The sequence below is a fragment of the Saimiri boliviensis genome, chromosome 1 (genome assembly GCF_048565385.1).
Source record: "Saimiri boliviensis isolate mSaiBol1 chromosome 1, mSaiBol1.pri, whole genome shotgun sequence".
NCBI classification, from domain to species: domain Eukaryota; kingdom Metazoa; phylum Chordata; class Mammalia; order Primates; family Cebidae; genus Saimiri; species Saimiri boliviensis.
The window spans coordinates 173,825,717-173,841,508 of record NC_133449.1 but is presented as its reverse complement, the minus strand read 5'-3'; the positions used below and the strand labels follow the sequence as shown (position 1 = coordinate 173,841,508).

General features: G+C 38.6%; 1 protein-coding gene across 13 annotated transcripts in view; it reads left to right on the top strand.

The window, feature by feature from the left end:
* The window catches only part of PRELID2 (PRELI domain containing 2), a 631,123-nt gene that overhangs the window by 323,812 nt on the left and 291,519 nt on the right, over positions 1 to 15,792 (top strand). For 8 of the 13 annotated variants that reach the window (XR_012512535.1, XR_012512533.1, XR_012512534.1 and 5 more), the window contains 2 exons: positions 2,307 to 2,473; positions 13,796 to 13,943. The exons of 2 other annotated variants lie outside the window; for them this stretch is intronic. The gene's annotated coding sequence lies outside the window, so the exon portion shown is untranslated. Of the gene's footprint in view, positions 1 to 2,306; positions 2,478 to 13,795; positions 13,944 to 15,792 lie in introns of all 13 variants that reach the window. 3 more of the 13 variants (XR_012512527.1, XR_012512523.1, XR_012512524.1) reach the window with 2 other exon arrangements.

Here is a 15,792-nt window from a genome sequence, read left to right as displayed (position 1 = left end):
GAGAGAAAAAAAAGAGAGAGTTAGATTAATACAGACACAGAATCATCAATATATAGAGGACAGCCGGAATATTTATGGCAAAAGTTTATTTTATTTACATATTAAAGGTTGGAGAGAGGAAAGAGAGCAATAAAGAGCTGGGGTAAAGTAGGAGATGCTTTGTGCAGGACAGGGTGTTTGGTGGTTGAGGGCTCCATTGAATGTAAGGAATGAGAGAATTTCTTGCCTATTGGGGCTATCCTTTTCCAAAGTAGTATCACTCTGGGGCTGAACCATTGAGTCATGGTCTTCAGAGGGTTATGGCCATGGAGTCTCATGGGAGTTCAGAAGAGGCAGAGAGAGCTGCTCCAACAGGGATGGCCAAGGAGAATGTCATGGAGGTGACACTTATGAATTAGGTCTGCATTAGTCTGTTTTTATGCTGCTGATAAAGACATACCCAAGACTGGGTAATATATAAAGAAAAGGAGCTTTAATGGATTCACAGTTCCATGTGGCTTGGGAGGCCTCACAATCATGGTGGAAAGGAAAAAGTACTTCATGCATGAGGGTAGTAAGAAGGAATGAGAACCAAGTGAAAGGGGTTTCCCCTTATAAAACTAACAGTTCTTATGAGATTTATTCACACCACAAGAACAGTATGGGGGAAACCACCCCCATATTCAATTAACTCCTATTGGGTCTCTCCCAGAACATGTGAGAATTATGGGAGCTACAATTCAAGATGAGGTTTGGGTGAGGACACAGCCAAACCATATCAAGGCCCTACAGAATAGATAGATTTTGATATACAGTAAAAGAATTAGTAGAGGGGTTGTGTTCTGGGTAGCGGACCCCTTTTAAATAAAGGAGCAGAGTGGAACTATTGTCTTTAGGACATACTGTTGCAAGTAGTCTGGGTTTTATAGGGCAGTAATGAAATAAGTCCAGAAAAGCTAGTTGAGGTCAGAATTCAGTGAACCAGATCTTAACACAACATTGATTTTTGTCACAGTATTTTCTTCTTCAATTGAATTGATGGCAGGGTGGCCTGGGCTGTGCATTTGACTCTCTATATTGAGAGAAAGAGACACGCCCAGATTAAGGGGAATTATCTTTCCCTTACCATGTATGAGCCTGTGGGAAGGGTAATTCCAGGAAGCCACTTTGCACTGAAGCTTCCAGGAGGCCAGCTCCTCCCTCTGCTTGCCATTATAAAATCATCAGACAGGCACATGATCTATGCTCGGCCACCCGCAGCATTGTAACTTGAGCAAATGACCCAAGGACAAGAGGGAATAATAGAGATGATTTATTGCAGCAGCAGTGGTGGTGGCATCAGCAGCAGTGGTGAAATTAGTCTCACCTGATAGCTGTCCTAGCTACGAGGCAGTTGTCATCCTTCTTGGACATCCAAAGTTAACAAAGTCCATGCTTCTTTTGATGCCTGGTGCCCAAGCCACTCTTCCCTCTCTTTACTACCCTGGAAATTTTCTAACACATCATGCTTATTTTAAATTAACAAAAATCAATTGCTGTTACTTGCAACTAAGAACCTTAACTGACCCTCGGGCCAAAAGCTCTTCATCATTCTGTGGGCAGATGAATGTCAGCTCAGATGTTTTTTTCTGGAGAAAGCCCTTTCTTACAGAGCTCAGAAAGTTGACTAGGCCTGAGACAGTGTATTAGTCCATTCTTGCACTGCTACAAAGAAATACCTGAAACTGGGTAAATGATATAAAGAGGTTTAATTGGCTCACTGTTCTGCAGGCTGTACAGGCTTCTGCTTCTGGGGAGGCCTCAGGAAACTACAGTCATGGTAGAAGGCAAAGGGAAAGGAGGCACATCTTACATCATGTAAGAGTGAAGGGGGAGGTGCTCTAACTTTTTTTTGAGACGGAATCTTGCTCAGGTGCCAGGTAAGAGTGCAGTGGCGTGATCTTGGCCCACTGCAATCTCTGCCTCCTGGGTTCAAGCAATTCCGCTGCCTCAGCCTCCCAAGTAGCTGGGATTACAGGCACATACCACCACACCCAGCTAATTTTTTGTCTTTTAATAGAGACAGGGTTTCACCATGTTGTCCAAGATGGTCTCTATCTTCTGACCTCGTGATCTGCCCACCTGGCCTCCCAAAGTGCTACACACTTTTTAAAAGCCAAGTGTAATGAGGACAGATTCATTATCATGAGAACACCAAGGGGAAATTCATCCCTATGATCCAATCATCTCCCATCCACCCCTCCTCCAACATTGGGGATTATAATTCAACCTAAGATTTTAGTGGGGACAGAGATCCAAACACTAACAGACAGTTCTATCTTTTGCAGCTATGTTTCCACCTTGCTACACAACTTCTCTGAAAGCAAGGGCAGAATAATTGCCAGACTTTTCCAAATATCACACTGGAAAGCACCAGGAGGTTAAATGACTAGCCCAAAGCACCAGAGCCTAATAGTTCTTCATCCAAGATTAAAGCCAACTGTGCAGTTCACAGGTAGGTGTGCAGAAAGTTCAGCCTCTGCAATTTCACATTTGTTTTTGGAGTAAAGCACAAACCCTTGTTTTTATGACTTTAAAAGAGTTAATTTCATTTGTTCTGAAGACAGTGGCAGGGGAGCTGACTGGAATCTTTCTCTGCTGTCCTTTCATTGTGGGGTCAGGAGTTTACATGAGCTCCCTTTAGCAGCTTTGTTTTTCCTGGAACTCGGAAGGTGCCTGATGATCCTTTACATCTGTCACAAATTCTTCTATCGCTGGGCAGAGTAACCACAGCTTCCCTCAGGCCCCGCAGACCTTGGGGCACAGAAGGGAATAACTAATGAAACCTCTCTTCTGTGGCTGCTGTGGTGTAGGTGCCTGACCTCTGGCTCCAGGCCCCAACCCCACACCATCCCAATCAAAGTCATGTCAGTTGTCTTTGGAGCACATTGAGAATTTCTTTATCTCCTCTAAAACTAGTGTTTGTTCATTTTTACTTCCTCATTTTGAAAGAATAATATTCATTGTCAAAAAATTGAGAACTTCAGAAAAGAATGCAGAAAGAAATCATTAATAGTTCTACAACTTAGAAATGACCACTTGTGATAGCCTTCTAGTTTTTTGTCTGCATACACAGAAATAAACATGGAGTTACATAACTATATATTTCTATATAATATAGTTTTAAAAAATTATTTTATTGCATTTTAGGTTTTGGGGTACATGTGAAGAACATGCAAGATTGTTGCATAGTTACACACGTGGCAGTGTGATTTGCTGCCTTCCTCCCCATCACCTATATCTGGCATTTCTCCCCATGCTATCTCTCTCCAACTCCCCACCCACCGCTGGCCCTCCCCTATTTCTCCCCAACAGACTCCAGTGTGTAGTGCTCCCCTCCCTCTGTCCATGTGTTCTCATTGTTCAACACCTGCCTATGAGTGAGAACATGCGGTGTTTGATTTTCTGCTCTTGTGTCAGTTTGCTGAGAATGATGGTTTCCAGGTTCATCCATATCCCTACAAAGGACACGAACTCATCGTTTTTGATGGCTGCGTAATATTCCATGGTATATACGTGCCACATTTTCCCTGTCCAGTCTATCATCGATGGGCATTTGGGTTGGTTCCAGGTCTTTGCTATTGTAAACAGTGCTGCAATGCACATTCGTGTGCACGTGTCCTTATAGTAGAACGATTTATAATCCTTTGTATATATACCCAGTAATGGGATTGCTGGGTCAAATGGAATTTCTATTTCTAGGTCCTTGAGGAATCACCACACTGTCTTCCACAATGGTTGAACTAATTATAATATACTTTTAACATTTAATTTTTTTTAGGAGATGGTATCTCATATTCTGTTGTCTTGGCTGGAGTGCAGTGGCATGATCATAGCTGACTGCATCCTCAGCCTTCTGGACTCAAGCAATCCTTCCACCTTATCCTCCCAAGTAGCTCGAGCTACAGTGTCACACCACCATGCCAAGCTCATTTTTTAGCTTTTTCTAGTGATGGTGTCTTGCTATGTTGCCCAGGCAGGTCTCGAACTCCTGACCTCTATATAGCATACTTTAAAATATATTTTCCTCATAAATCTATTTATGTTTTGTCATTTTTTTACTCAGTAATATATCATGAATATTATTTCATGATTTTCATCAAATAAAATTCATTTTTTCTTTTCTTTTTTTTTTTAATTTTTTTTAAGAGACAGGTTCTCAGACCAGGTACAGTGGCTCACACCTGTAATCCCAGCACTTTGGGAGGCTGAGGCAGGCAGGCAGGTCACTTGAGGTCAGGAGTTTGAGACCAGCCTGGCCAACATGGTGAAACTGTGTCTCTACTAAAAATACAAAACAAAACAAAACAAACAAACAAAAATCCATAGCTGGGCATGGTGGTATGCACCTCTAGTCCTAGCTGCTTGGGAGACTGAGGCAAGAAAATTGCTTGAAGCTGGGAGGCAGAGGTTGCAGTGAGTCGAGATCACACCACTGCACTCCAACCTAGGCAATAGAGTGAGATTCTGTCTCAAAAGGGGGAGGGGCAGGTTCTCACTGCATTGTACAAACTGGATTTAAACTCCTGGAATCAAGTGATTCTCTTGCTGCAGCCTCCAGAGTAGTTGGGACTACAGATGCATGCTACCATGATTGACTGTGTAGAATTTTAATCATTTGGCTATACCATGATTCAGTTAACATATATCATATTTTTAAGCATTTAGGTTGCCCTTTCTTGCTATACAAATAATATTGACCTTCCTTGATTGTATTTTCTTTACATAAATTCTTGGAACTAGAATTGCCAGTTTCTTAAGAAGATTTAGCTTCCTAATTTAGATTTTTTGGCCTTGTTTTAAATTATTTTATAGTTTAACAAGAACCCAAGATGGGGCTGGGTGGTATGAGAAAGTTCCTTTCTCTAGAGGATACATGGCTGGATTATGAAGAGCTGATTAAAACTCAGGGTCTTAGAGAGTTATCAGTGGTGGCCACTGGACTTAAAAGCCTTTTAAGTCCTAATTTAACCTTACAGTGGATTGAGAATATTAGTGAAGGGCTAATAAGGCTTTTAATCCTAATTTAACCTTACAGTGGATTGAGAATATTAGTGAGGGGTAAGTGTTGACAAACAGGAGCACAGGATCTAAGGCTAAGGTCAAAACTTTTAGAAATATGGGACTTCCACAGATGCCGTGTGGGAGAGTTACAACAATCCTCAATTCTTTGACAACAGTAATAACCCTCTTGATCTATGCCCAGCTGTCCAAAGCTTCCATCCAGTTGTGCACTCAGCATTAGGTTTACTTGCTAACCTTTTTTTTTCATTAACTGCACAGTCTCTGAATGTAAATAAACCTCAAAATATTTTAGACATCTGTTGTGCCAATGGCTCTTGGGATTGGAAACATGGACATCCCAGAAACTGCTTGAGTGAGCACAGGTAACCTTACGGCCATGTGGTCATTAGCAATTTCCATTTACTTGTCTAATGGCTAGTACGCAGGTGTTTCTACTTACCTGGAACCCCCAAAACAATATCACTCCTAAGTTACTGCTGACAAATACTATAAACATTTAATCAGTATTCTCCCTGCAATGTCTATCTTGGTAGAGATTATCCTAGAAACAATGTTTTAAATGCAAGAAGTTTATTGGAAGACACAAAGAAAATGGGTAGTTAAGGTAGAAGTGATACAGAAAAGGGAAGAGATGATTAATAAAGACTATATTATTAGTACAAAAGCACAGTGGAGGACTGGAAATGAATGCCCTGGGAAATTTCCAAAATATAATACAAAACACAAGCCTTTAAATTATTCTAGTCTGAGTTTGGCATGGTGGCTCCTGCCTATAATCCCAGCACTTGGGGGACTGAGGTTGGAGGATCACTTGAGACCGGGAGTTTAAGACCGTCCTGGGCAACATAGAAAGAATTAAGAGCCGATTAAAACTCAGGGTCTTAGAGAGTTATCAGTGGTGCCCACGCATATGTACAAAATTAAAAAAAAATGAGCATAGTGGCACACACCTGTAGTCCTAGCTACTCAGGAGACTTAGGTGGGAGGATCACTTGAGGCCAGGAATTCAAGTTTACAGTGAGCCATGATCACACCACTGCACTCCAGCTCAGGTAACAGAGTGAGAGCCTGACTCTTAAAAAAAACCAAAGAACCCCACAATTATCCTGGCCTCAAAAGCATGAAAAGCAGACACTAATACAGGCCAACACCTTAAGGATCAAGGGGGAACGAACAGGAGTAGGAAAAAAGAACTCTCAGACCACAAGGCAGGTTTGGCATTTGTGAAAGGAGAGACGAAGGAGAAACCTCAGGCCATAGCACAGTCTAGAAAAAAATCTCAGCTAGCCCAGTGGAGGGGGTCACAAGTGGAGCCTTGACCATGCCCAGCCATTGACTGGGTGCAGTCCAGGTAAAGCTCATCATTGGCTGGCAACATGCTTTTCCTCCTAACTTGCTGGTCAGTCCCTCTTAGTTCCTTTTTCTGGTTTGTCTTGTACTTTCAGATCTCCAAATATCGGATTTCCCAGGTTATCTCTTTTTTTCTATATATTCTCACATCCTAAGTTTCCTACTAGTGTCATAACTTTAAATATTATGTATACATTTGTGACTTACAACTTTATATCTCTTGTCCAGACTTTGCCTCTGAGCTCTTCAGCCACTTCTGCTCATCAGTTCAGATATCCAACTGCCTGTTTGGATGTCTAGTGGGCAACCCAAACTTAACAAGTCTAAAATAGAGCCAAAACAGGAGTCAAATTGGTGTATTGTCCTTATTTGTATTTTCAATTGTATTCCTTTTCTATATGAATGTAAGTTTCTATAAAGACATAAATATAGATTTTTGTCTTTTTCATGCTTATAATTTCTAAGAATAGCACATAGTATTACTATAGTATGTAATAAAGAATATTTCTTAGCCCTCAAGACAGACAAACTTTTGTTGAGATTGACCAGTTTCTGAGCTAAAGCTGTGAAGGAACTTAGCATTATCTAAAGGGCACATTGTAATGAAACAGCTGACTCATTCTCTGGTGACTCACTCTCTGAGCTAAGCTAATGGGCACAGACAATTTTTATTCAATGAAGAAGAGCAAAGAACTGATGCAAAACTTGGGGGGAAGTGAAGAGTTTAGAGCTTTAAAGAACATGCACTACCTTAAAAGAGATAATTAACCTACCATCCCAGTAAAGTCTGATGAGCACAATAAAATCTAGCAATATTAATGCACTAAGCTAAATGCCTTATGTAAATCATTGTATATAATCTTCACAACAGTTATATGAAAGAAATGCTAACGTTGTCCCTGTTTTCTAGCTGAGGAAACTAGGGCTATGAGAATTTCCAAAGAATCTTCTAAGATGTAAGTGAAAATCTAGGAGACTAATATGAAACATTTTTAAATTCTGAAAGGCAGGCTGGATGTATTCATGATGGAATTGTTTTCTTGAGGGAAGCCAAAAAAAAAAAAAAAACCCAAAAAAAAAACGTTTAGCACTTAGGTTATTTAATGCCAAGATGAGACCAAGTTAGAGATGTCAGTCTTGGAACAATTTTGTGTTGGCAGAAAGCTTGGGTGGACTAAATGCAAAATTCAGGGCCTTTTGCCTAAATGATTCCATCCAAAAATAGTTCTAGCAGATTCTGCTGATGCTCAATTCATACTGTCTTATCTCCCTGCACTATTCTCTTGCATACCAACCTGATCTTCAATGTCCAGCCTACCAGAAGAGGCAGGAGCAGACTGCCTGATAATGCTGATGCTGACAGACTGTGCCCATAAGTGCAGAGAGGCCAGGTTAGTTGAGGAGTGAGAAATGACTACTGGGTTTAGCAACATGGCTTTGATGGCGTGGTGGAGGCAAAAATTTGATTGAAATGAATTAAGGAGATAATGGGAGGAATGAAACAAGAGACAGTGAGCATAGACCACTTCTATGAATGATTTGATAGCTACCTTCACCACTTAAAAAATGTAAACAGCTCACATCATATCTTTTTCTACTGCTGAAGACATACTGTCATCAGCACACTTAACATACAAGAATATCAGAGAACAGCAGCATGACATCTGAATTAGGAATTGTAAAACTTGCATTTTAGGCTGAGCTTAAAATGTGACTAGATTTTTGGCCCTGAGCAAGTCATCTCCCATTTTCTCATTCTCCTATCTATTCAATGATATTTCCAGCTTTAGATTTCATTATTTCCCCAAAGAAAATAACCTGAATTTTCTCAAGTAAGATCTAATATTCTTTTCTTCTCATGGTACATAATACATATCCATTTGTTGCCATTATTTTTAATACGAATTTATACTTAAAATGTTCTATTTGCTCTCTTTTAGTTTTTTTTAACCGTTACAAGATCTTTTCTTTAATAACCTCTAGAGTACTTGATGAGTGAACTTCCTTATTACTTGATATGACCTGTCGATTACTATTAACTTATATGTGTGATCTTGTCAAGATTTGCATCCATAGGGTGGCTTTTCATTTAAGCCACCATTAACCAACTATGACATAAATGTTGACTTTAAAGTTAAAGTTGAAACTTTTTATTAATCCTATATTGTTTTCAGTTAGAAAATTATCCAACATATGGAAAATATTTCAAAGAAATTTTTTTAAAATTATACTTTAAGTTCTGGGGTACATGTGCAGAATGTGCAGGTTTGTTACAGAGGTATACATGTGCCATGGCGGTTTGCTGCACCTGTCAACCCGTCGTCTACCTTGGGTATTTCTCCTAGTGCTATCCCTCCCCTATTTCTCCACTCCTCTGCATACTGATTTGTGCCTATTTTCACACTTGTTTAGTGTGCACAGTATTTGAAACTTTGGTCAAAGTTATATTTAGATTTAAATGAACTACTTTTCTTCAGCATAGCACAAAGTAAAGTTTAGTGGGACATAGTCTTTGGATTAGGGCAATCTCATTTTCAATCTTTGTTCTGCAATCTGCTAATGATAGGACTTTTTACTAGTTAATAAACATCTCAAAGCATCATTTTCCTTTTCTGTAAAATAAGAGACTCTGAGCTTTGTGAAGGACAAATGAGATATGCTTGTAAAATGTTATGCACAGTGTGTGAAACTAAGTAAATGTTCAGGAATCTATTATCACTGTGAACAAGCAACTTATGAAGTTTTAAAGAATTAAAAAATGTTATGACATGGTGCCTAGCCTCAAGTATACTCCAGTGAAAGCATCTGACATATAGTTTGAGTGCGAGGAAATTTTCAAACTGAATTTTCAAAATTTAAAGTAATTTCTCCTGTTTTATTTCCTTTAGATTTAGTTACTTTTAAATGCTGTATAGGTAAAACAAAACAAGAGATGAGAATTGGAAACTTAAATTTGTAATTTTTGTAATTGCCTGATATTTTCATCTATACATTTGCTTAAATTACTGTTTACATTTCCATTCAGCATTTACATGCATTTTTTCAACTGCCATAGAATGGATATGATTCATACTTAACTGATTACTATTACTACATATCCCAAGTAAGTGGTTCTTTTCTTTTTTTTCTTTTGTGCTCTTTTCCTCAATAGTTTCTTCTACAACATATATTGGTTTCAAGAGATCTTGAAAAGAAGTGATCAATACATCCATAATATAAATTCTAAAATAAGTGGATGAAGTTTTAGACAGGGGAATATATGTGTGTACAGGTGTGTTCATGTGTTTTATTTAGTTTCAGGTACAAGAGAAAGTGTGGACAAAGCTTTTTTTTTTTTTTTTGAGACAGAGTCTCACTGGGTCGCCAGGTGCCAGGCTGAAGTGCAGTGGTGCGACCTTGGCTCACTGCAACCTCCAACTCCCGGGTTCAAGCAATTCTCCTGCCTCAGCCTCCCAAGTAGCTGAGACTACAGGCACATGCCACCATGCCCACCTAATTTTTATATTTTTAGTAGAGACGGGGTTTCACCATGTTGGCCAGGATGGTCTCCATCTCTTGACCTCGTGATCTGGCCGCGTTGGCCTTCCAAAGTGCTGGGATTACAGGCGTGAGGCACCGTGCATGGCCCAGCATTTTTAAATAGATTGAATTCTGGAACTTAAAATGCAAGAGTACCAAAGAGAAATTTTAAAAAGTCTAGATAAGAGCACAAAGAAGGAAATAAGATCCAGGTAAAGGAGCTTTTAAATGAATATTAACAAGCTGATCTATCAATCAAATTATACAAAATTTCTATATCTTCTATATGGAGATATACTGGTAGCTCAGTTGATTTTATTTTAAGCCACATCTTTTAAGAAATACTGACAAAGAAATTGGTGTAAGATAGCATAGATGTATCATCTGTAAAAATTCAAAGTAATATTTCAATATAAGAATTCACATCAAATTGATGTAAAATTGTTCTTTATATAGCAAGTTTTGATGCCATTGATATAATGGATAATTTTTTAGTGGAAATGTAATCTATTAAGGTTTTGGAAAAAATAAATGTATATATTTCATTACTGAAAAATAGCTAATGACAGAGAGCAAAGTCTGAGGCATATTCTGAGCAAATTCTGAAGATAAAACAGATCAATTAATTCTCTCTCCAATCATTTTATCTTCCCAATGTGCTATTCATCTTACAGCTTGTTGCCTGGTAACCCAGCGATTATGAGAAATAATCACTGCATACCAACACTGAGGGTACAGGTGATTTTATATGTGATTCTTGCTTGCTTTTTAAGCTGAGTAAGCAATAATGGGTGGCTCTCAGATCCAAGACAAAGGGCTTTGTTGTTACAGGGAAAGAATGCTGGATATAAGATGACAATTTTGCTTCTACCAGGTACTGACTGTGGCTCTTGGAAACTTCGTTGAATTCAGACAGCCTCAATTTCTTCATCTGTATAATGGAGAAAAACTTAGTACCCAATTGTTTAAGTTGTCAGGAATCTTACATAAGATCATGTATGTAAAATACACAAATACAACTTTTTAAATATTAACAGCATTACTATTACTATTGCCAAAATGGATAAAGTTTGCTGTTATTGGAGGCTAATTGGAAACACTGAAGTTATTTGTTATTAAAGGCTGAATCAAATAGCTAATGATGATACTTTGTTTATCAGGTGGAATCCTTAATTGAAATTAAGATAAACTGACTCTGGCTAATTAAAGCTAAAAGGAATTTATTGAAAGGATATCCATGGTGTAACCGTACATATTAAATGGACAGCTGGTGTGCCAGGCTTGGGAATGGGAAGAAACCAGTATAGTCTGGGAGAACGACACCATCACTCATAGATAGGGCACTGCCGCTGAATTGCTGGGCTCCATCTTTTTTGAACTCTCTTTTCCTCTTTATTTTTGAGATCCAAATTCCTGGTATGAATACATGTAAAACTAGTCTCCCTTGGGTCACATGCTCTCTCTTTTAACAATGTTGTTAGCAAAAGGAAATTAAGACTCTCATTAGAAATGGTAAATGGATACTCACAGCCTAAAAAATTCTGAAAACAAACAGGTTTCCTAACTCCCCAGAATAAAAACAACAAAAAATGTCCTTTATACCAACTGTCACCAATGTATGAATAAAAAACTACTAGGTCATAAGAAGCCATGAACTTGATTGTATAGAGGCTTAGCAACTGTTACTACCTACTGTTTATTCGGTGTTTACTACGTGCTGTGACTTGTGCTAAACCCATCAAGCAGATTACACAATGTGCATAAATATATAACTTATATCATGCTGAATGCCAGACAATGGACAAATTATGAGTTTCTTGGATTAGGGTCTTGTTTTTATTTTATTTTTATGAATAATTGTAGCTTTCTTTTTTCTGTTTTTTTTTTCCCTTTTTTTATTGCATTTTAGATTTTGAGGTGCATGTGAAGAACATGCAAGATTGTTGCATAGGTACACACATGGCAGTGTGATTTGCTGTCTTCCACTCCATCACATATATCTGGCATTTCTCCCCTTTCTATCTCTCCCCAACGCCCCACCCCCTGCTGTCCCTTCCCTATTTCCCCCCCAACAGACCCCAGTGTGTGATGCTCCTCTCCCTGTGTCCATGTGTTCTCATTGTTCAACACCCACCTATGAGTGAGAACATGCGGTGTTTAATTTTCTGTTTTTGTGTCAGTTTGCTGAGAATGACGGTTTCCCGGTTCATCCATGTTTCTGCAAAGGACGTGAACTCAATGTTTTTGATGGCTGCATAGTATTCCATGGTATATATGTGCCACATTTTCCCTGTCCAGTCTATCATTGATGGGCATTTGGGTTGGTTGTTAGTCTTTGCTATTGTAAACAGTGTTACAGTGAACATTCATGTGCATGTGACCTTATTGTAGAATGATTTATAATCCTTTGGATACTTCCAACTATACTGCAAGGCTACAGTAATCAAATGAGCATGGTACTGGTACCAAAACAGAGATACAGACCAACGGAATAGAACAGAAGCCTTGGAGGCAACACCACACATCTACAACCATCTGATCTTTGACAAACCTCACAAAAACAAGCAATGGGGAAAGGATTCCCTGTTTAATAAATGGTGTTGAGAAAACTGGCTAGCCATGTGCAGAAAGCAGAACCTGAACCCTTTCCTGACACCTTACCCTAAAATTAACTCCAGATGGATTAAAGACTTAAACATAAGACCTAACACCATAAAATGCCTAGAAGAACATCTAGGCAAAACCATTCAGGACATAGGCATAGGCAAGGACTTCATGACCAAAACACCAAAAGCATTGGCAGCAAAAGCCAAAATAGACAAATGGGACCTAATCAAACTCCGCAGCTTCTGCACAGCAAAAGAAACAGTCATTAGAGTGAATCAGCAACCAACAGAATGGGAAAAAAATTTTTGCAATCTACCCATCTGACAAAGGGCTGATATCCAGAATTTACAAAGAACTAAAACAGATTTACAAGAAAACAAACAAGCCCATTCAAAAGTGGGCAAAGGATATGAACAGACACTTTACAAAAGAAGACATATATGAGGCCAACAAACATATGAAAAAAAATGCTCATCATCACTGGTCATTAGAGAAATGCAAGTCAAAACTGCATTGAGAGACCATTGCACACCAGTAAGAATGGTGATCATTAAAAAATCTGGAGACAACAGATGCCGGAGAGGATGTGGAGAAATAGGAACACTTTTACAGTGTTGATGGGAGTGTAAATTAGTTCAACCATTGTGGAAGACAGTGTGGCAATTCCTCAAGGACCTAGAAATAGAAATTCCATTTGACCCAGCAATCCCATTACTGGGTATATATCCAAAAGCTTTCTTTTTTCTATGTTAATCCTCATAATGGGAATTTGTTATGATTATTTAATTAATCAGGAGTTTTTGTGTTTTATAAGTGACAGAAACCCTACTCTAACTGAACTAAACAAAAAAGGTAAATTGACTAGTTTATGCCAGTGACAAAAACATGGGAGTGGCCCTGGAATTACGTGGAGTTGCTGCAGGAACATCGGCCTTGGAGATATGAGGCTTAGAGCCAAAACTGCCAGGTCAATCTCTCTTTCCATTAGGCTCTCCATTTGTTCGTGTCTGATAATCTTAATTCCTTCCTACTGCAGACAGATCTTCTACATATGGTGGATAAATAGTCACTAGCAACTTCAATTTTCCAGTCTTCCCAGCAACCCCTCTCCAAATCAAAACAGAAAGGATGGAAAGATATGTTTGTTTTTTACCAATTCTATTTCTTGATCTTTATGTCTGCTATTGGAAAAAAGAAAGAAAAAGAAAAAAATGTTTGAAATCCTATTTCTATGATCATACTAAGCCTGATACCCTTCCTTCCTCCATCTCTAAAGAATAAGGAAGAGAGAGAGATGGAATGAAAAACTTTCAAAGCTGGAAGGACAAAAGGAGTTTCCTGTTGTGAAAGGGACTTAGAAGATGAACTGCCTGGAAGTATAGACATGACCCCGTCCAACTCATCATCTGAGATCAACTGTCCTGGTAGGAACCCCTCTAGCTAACCCTTCCTCAAGTTATTTACTTCTGTCTACTAGAAAATTGACATTCTATGCTGATTTCATTGGACAAAGATTCTACTCACATCTGTTTTTAAATTGTTCTAATGGATGCGGAAATCTATGACATCTACAAAATGAGTAGTGCCCTTGGGATCAGATAGTTTCCACCTTTACACTATACAGAGTTATAGATACTTTATAAATCTCCTGAATACAACTTAGTCTTGAGCACAACTAGGAGAAACTACCGCTATGACTAAGGTAGTAGAAGATGCATTCTATTGATGCATATAATTTTCTTTGCTTTTTAATCATTTATTTTCTTAATTTTGTGAAATATGCACCAACAGTACATGCCACCTTACATTGTACATGTGCCCGGACTGAATTTTCCCCAAGAGTGATCTTACAGAAAAATGCACCAAGATGCAGCTGGTGTTCTTGCATGGAGGTTGTGGGGTGTGTTGGCCAGGATTGTGATTGACAGGAAGAGTTTAAGAGCACTGGACTCATTGTATGAATTTTGTTTTACATTGAAAAAGTGTTTCTGAGGAATAGTGTCATTTATTCATTAAATTAACAAATTATGAATATAAATATGCCAGACACTGGCTAGACACTGGGGATAATGTGATGGACAAGATAGGTAAAATTCTTATCCTTACTGACTCTAACAGAAAAAATACAGACCCTCATGCAAACTGTAACAATTAAGTGTGATAAATGCTGTCAAAGAAAAATGACAGACATTTATGGAAATGAACAGATTGAACGTCTAATTTTAGGGCTCCAGGAAGATGTTATAATCTGGCTTTTGACTTGGCTCCATCCCCCTATAGTGATGTCATTGGCTTTTTGGGGCAGTGCTTTAAATAGGCACCTAAACCAACATCCAGATGAAAACAATGAGAGAACTCACAGAAGAACATAGGTCCTCCTATATTCTACTTTAAACTTTCTATCTGTGTTAATAGGAGTGTGTATGAAAGTTGGAAATGTGTCTGACAATGAAAGCATGCATCCCTGTGTTCTTGTTATTGGTAAAGATAGATAGACCTATATAGATAATTTTTCATGGATAACATAAAAGTTTCAATTAAGATCTCAGAAGGATTTAATACATATTTCCTAAATGAAGTTCTCTGCATTTGTTTTAATCAACAAATTACTTCCCTGGGTCATAACCATAAACAGCTTAATTTGGCAGAAGAATGAGCATGTACTTTATGGATAAAACGGTGCTTACTACCTGGTGACTCAAGTGCTGAGGAGTCTCTGGTCAGGGACAGACATTGATGGGAATGGAAAAATGGGTGGGTTGCAATGGTTAAGACTGCCATTTTAGCACAGGCATGTAGAAGTGCCAAGAACTTGACAACATGACAGATAGTGAGCGAGGAAGCCAAGTCAGTTAAGGATGGCCTCCAATTCTTGGTTGACAGCCAAGAGTAACTTGTCATTAACAGAGCAGTCAAATAGGCTCTACATATACACGCTCATCCTGAGAGTGCTCTAGGTGAGATTATCTCAAGTTCTATGGCTAGCTTTGAACTGGAATCACTGACTGATAGTATGCCAATATCTCTTTGTAGGTTCTTTGGAAGTATTTACCTCACTTGAAATAGTCAACTATACGTATGTGACAGCCAAGTTTATTCCAGACTTAAGTCCTTGGCAATCGCCGTTTGCACTGCCTAGAACCCTCTCCCCAGATTGTCCTGTGACTGACACTTATTTTGTCAATCTCTTCTCAGTGTGAATGTTAGTTCTTCCAGAATTCCTTCTTGAATCTCTATTTTAAAAAGACAAACTGCAGCTTTCTGTTATATGTT